Genomic DNA, 4,706 nt, shown 5'->3' with positions numbered 1-4,706 from the left:
AAAGGTTAAACACAAGAGGCTTTTTGCTGGCATTGATGAATTGGAGTAAATGGCTGTCATGACACAGCAGCAGCAGTGCACAGGGAAATTGCCAGTGGGAAGGTGTCCTGGTTGCAGTTAAGCACAGCTTTTGGGGCCACAGATTTTGGAGGACTCTGTAACTGCTGCTTTCATCTTAATTGGCTTCTTATTTGGGATTGTCACCTTCCAGCTGGTAGTCTCTCAGACTCTAGAAGTCTGAGGTGAAAAGCAGGGCACTGAGAACAGCTCCTGTGCAAGATTCCACTCATGAATCAGATACCTCTCATTTTGCCATGGGCAACAAATGCTGATGCAATAACAGTAGTTCTCATGAAGAGCCATGGCTCAGAGAGCAAAATTATAGACACATGCACATAGTGATGTGGTTAATCATGAATGTGCAGAACAAGTTTTGAAAATGTTGCATAATGTAATTACTAGCTTCTGTAATGCAAACTTCTTAAAGAAATTACTGTTGTATGAATGCATACATTACCCATTTGCCTATTGAATTTAATGCTCTCTTCAGAAAAAAAAATAAAATAGGTTGGTCACTAATTTGACCTAAGTTCACAGGGTGCTTACTGGTCTCCAAATTAGTCAGAACTGTATTTGCTGAACATCAAAGCATAGTTATTTAGGGCCAATAATGGGGCTTGCTGGTTCTGACCAAAGGAAACAAGTTCCATGACTATATGATGCAGGTGACAGATCCTGTTCTGGCACATTCAGAAGTAGATAATGCTTTTGCATGCCTCCAAGTCAACAGTCCTGAGGAGTCATTGATTTTTCAATGCATCCGTCTTTGAAAATTGGTTAGTTAAAAGTGCTGTGAGCTGAGTACTCCACATCACTTTGAATCATAGAATTACTGAGGTAAGAAGGGACTTCTGGAATCATCATTTTTAAAAAGCTGTTGCTGTGCTAGGAAGAGGGAAATGGTTTAGAGACCTCTTGGTGTTAGTGCTTGAAAACACTGTATATGAAGAAAAGAAATATTATATCCTTAAAAAATATGAGAAGAAAACAGAAATTCTATACAGAAGGAACTGATTTTTCATTGTCTGGGTCTTTGAATTGCATTATCCCAGGTTTTCATAAGAGTTGTCCCATTCTATACTCAGGGTTTCTCAAGAGGTCTTATGCATATGTCTGAGCACCATGGAAGACTAAAAATGTTCATAGGCCTAGACCCTTAGTGTGTTTTCCTTAGTTGTCTTGCACCAGTTACTTCTGCAGAGTTTCTCATGCACTGCAAGCCATGATTGTGTGCTCAAGGTCTTCTGTAGTTTCAAGAAAAACCCATAGAAGTGCTAGCTGAGCCTGTAGACACTAATAGGCCTTAACAGCCCTGAATAACCTCACCTGGTACCTCTACCCCACACCAGCACCCACCACACCACACCAGTTCAGCTCAGCTTGGGCTATTTCCATCTGAACTCTGCTACTGGGTGGTGGTCTTTAGTATCTACGCCTAAATGGTTCCTGGTGTGGAAAGTTTTCATCCAGTTGTGCCTGGTTTGCTGTCAATAGAACCATTACTAGTTCTACCATGTTTAGCCCTGTGGGTTTGTGTCCCACATTGAGGACCTACTTCGTTACCTTTGTGCTCTGGCCCTGCACGTGGTCCTCAGGTGGTAAGAAGCTGGTTTCCAATCCAATTCCCTAGAGGATGATGATCTGGTTGCTGTTACCTGCTATTTCTTGGTATGTAGGTCAGTAACTATTTTTATACTCCAAATTTGAAAATTTTTTAAGGCACAGTTGACTGCTCTGACCTGTGACTCATATTGTCCTTGTTCTCAATTCTGTTTATCATAACCTACGTATTTTTTCTTATTTTGCATTTCAATGGCCAATATATATATTTTAGTGCTATACTATCTGGTAGCTCATACTTTGCTGTGAAATCTAATTGTTTTTGTTTTTTGCTTTTTTTCTTTGTTTCTTCCCAATAGAATGAGAATACTTGTATGTGGTTGTAGAGGTCAAATGTACTATTTTATTTGTTTGTTTATTTGTAGGTTAATGTGTATGCTGACAAAACATGTTTCATCCACTGTGCCTAAAAAGATCTCCTTGAGTATTTTAAATAGATCACCCCTGAAAAATACTTTTTTAGAGAGTTTTAATTCGCTTGACATACAGCTTGTTTAATCTTTTTCAGGACTGGATTTTCATTATTCAAAAATGTTTAATTTCAGTTTCAAAAACCTTTCTTAATCAGAAGTTTAACTCAAATTCCAGGCTTTATTTTTGCTTCTTACTTTGATGAAAAATGTTACTAGGTGCCATTAATATGAGTCTTTGATCCCAAGACAGTCATAAACCACATGAAAGTTAATTGTCTTTCATTCCAAACATTCCTATTTACAGTCAGAGGAAAAAAACCTCCAAAAAACCCAGCCACTTTTTTTTGTTTGTTTGTTTAACTTAATAGAAAACAGTAACAAATAATAATAAAAAAAAGAATTGCCATAAACTCTTGGCTGGCCTGAACTAAGCTGCATGGCCTACATAACTTGTTTGACTAAAGGTGGTGTACTCAGAATAATGGCTTTACAGGTTTAGGGTATGTCCACACAGTCTTCTGCAAACCTGGGCTTGTTCAGCCTTCTTTGTGAGCTATCCATGAGAAAGACAGCTCTGGGGTGGAATCATTGTAGACTGTTGGATGTGGTGTATGCAGGAGCTGCTAAACTGTCTTTGCTGAGTTCACATATGGCCTTGAGCAGCGTGCTGGCATGGCACTGGTTTGGAATAGGCTCACATCAGCCCCACAAGAACAGCAGCGTGGCTGCTGCTGTCTTTCAGAGTGTGACTGGGGAACCTAAATGCTCTTTGTGCGTGGAGCGCTGTTTCTGTGGGTATGCAAGACAAAGAGAAGTTTTCATTGGGAGGAAAAATCAATCATCTCTGCAGAGATCTGGTGAAAGAGGCCTTGTTGACAAAAGCCACAAACCTCCCTCATAGTTGTCACTTCTGGTGGGGCTGCTGTGTCAGAGGATTCTGAGCTGTGTAGGATATGTGTGGTAGCATTGGGATTGTGAGGGAGAGAGGGATATGTGGTGTGTCTGTGGTTGTGGGGCGCTCTCATGGATGTTGAGGGATGAGCACACCCAAAAGCTAGTGCAGGATGCAGCTTGCTTACAGTCAGGACTTGGAAGAGAATGTGCTGTACTTGAAAATCATGCAGAGACTTCAGCTAAAAAGAGTCAGACTGTGAACCATGATGCTTCAAGAGCGTATTATTTCCCTCAATTTTGTGGCTCATCGGAGGTTTGGCAGCAGGAGGATGGAGACTATTTTCCAATCAGACTTCTGGTGTCTACTCCAAGGCCTAAGAGGCCTAGGGCTTGTTTGCCATGAAGGTCACTATAGTTTTATTCAGCATTAATTGAACTTCATGGAACTGCTGAAATATTAAAAGAAGCACAGCAAAATCTTTCCACATCTCTGATTCTTTCACCCAGTATCTAATGTCCTTGCTCATATACGGTTTTCTTTTCTTGTACAAAAGGTGATGCAGTCATCACAGCCATTTGTTATAGCAATGATAATGGGGCTGATGCTCTTTCTCCTGTTGACCTAAGAACATACAGAAATCCTCCTGTTGCTGAAGGCTGGGTGAATTTTTATGCTATTTGATGAAGGGGTCTGTAATCAAATTCCTTGGGTAAATCAGAAGGGAAATGAATTTAGTTTCATTCTAGGCCTATTTATTTCAATTACACTTGGATTGAATCACTTTTTGGGACACTTAAGAATATTTGCGTTCTATAAAATGGTGCAAGTTATAGATTTATGGAAGTATAATACACTGGTTTGAGGCTTTCAGCGAGTTGCTTGCCTCTACATAGAGCATTCATAAGAAAATCTCTCTAATTCACTTTCTGAATCCTACCAGCAGCATAAAACCACAGCCATTCAAAATGAAAAACATTAGTTGTGAGCTGCAGAATTCCTACTTTTTCCTGCAGTATACACCACAATTAATTCTAACTATAATTATTGTCCATCACTCTGAGTTATTGTCTGTTAATGATGTGTTTGTTTTTTGATTAAAGGAGTGAATGTCAACATGTGTTCCAGACACAATTTATCTTAGACTTTTTAATCACCATAACAGTCACCATAACGTCTGGTCAAGTAAATCCCATCCTGAGCTTTCTTACCCTGAGGGAAAGCATTTTCATTTAAGTTGTGCTTTTGAAATGTTGGAGCATATTAATGTGGCTTATCGTTTTCCTTGTGTAAAATAGTTTCCAGCAGCCCTCAGATGACCAGTTCAGCATCTTTCCTTTGCTTAACCTAAAGCACAGTTCTTTACTTCAATTTCTCCATGATGATGTCACTGAACGTGAGGCTGAAGGCAGAGAAGTTGGGCACTTGGTGTAGTATGCAAGTTACCCAAAACAAAGATTCTGCGATTTGGAAGCAGCTCTGGAATTAATTTTATTGTTTCTCTTCCTAAATTCAAATCTGCACTGGCATGGCAGGACTGGTCCTCTGAGAAATGTCATAATTATTGCTGACACTTGAGCTTATCTGCAGCCAAAAAAAGTTCTGCTTGATATCTCCTGCTATCCAGCAATGTGTACACGATTAACGTCCTCTATTCTTACATATCTTCAAAGGCCATTGGCTGGTTTGTATTTTTTTTTTATTTTTATTTTTTCCTTTTC

The sequence above is a fragment of the Meleagris gallopavo genome, chromosome 1 (genome assembly GCF_000146605.3).
Source record: "Meleagris gallopavo isolate NT-WF06-2002-E0010 breed Aviagen turkey brand Nicholas breeding stock chromosome 1, Turkey_5.1, whole genome shotgun sequence".
NCBI lineage: Eukaryota > Metazoa > Chordata > Aves > Galliformes > Phasianidae > Meleagris > Meleagris gallopavo.
This window is presented reverse-complemented; position numbering follows the sequence as displayed.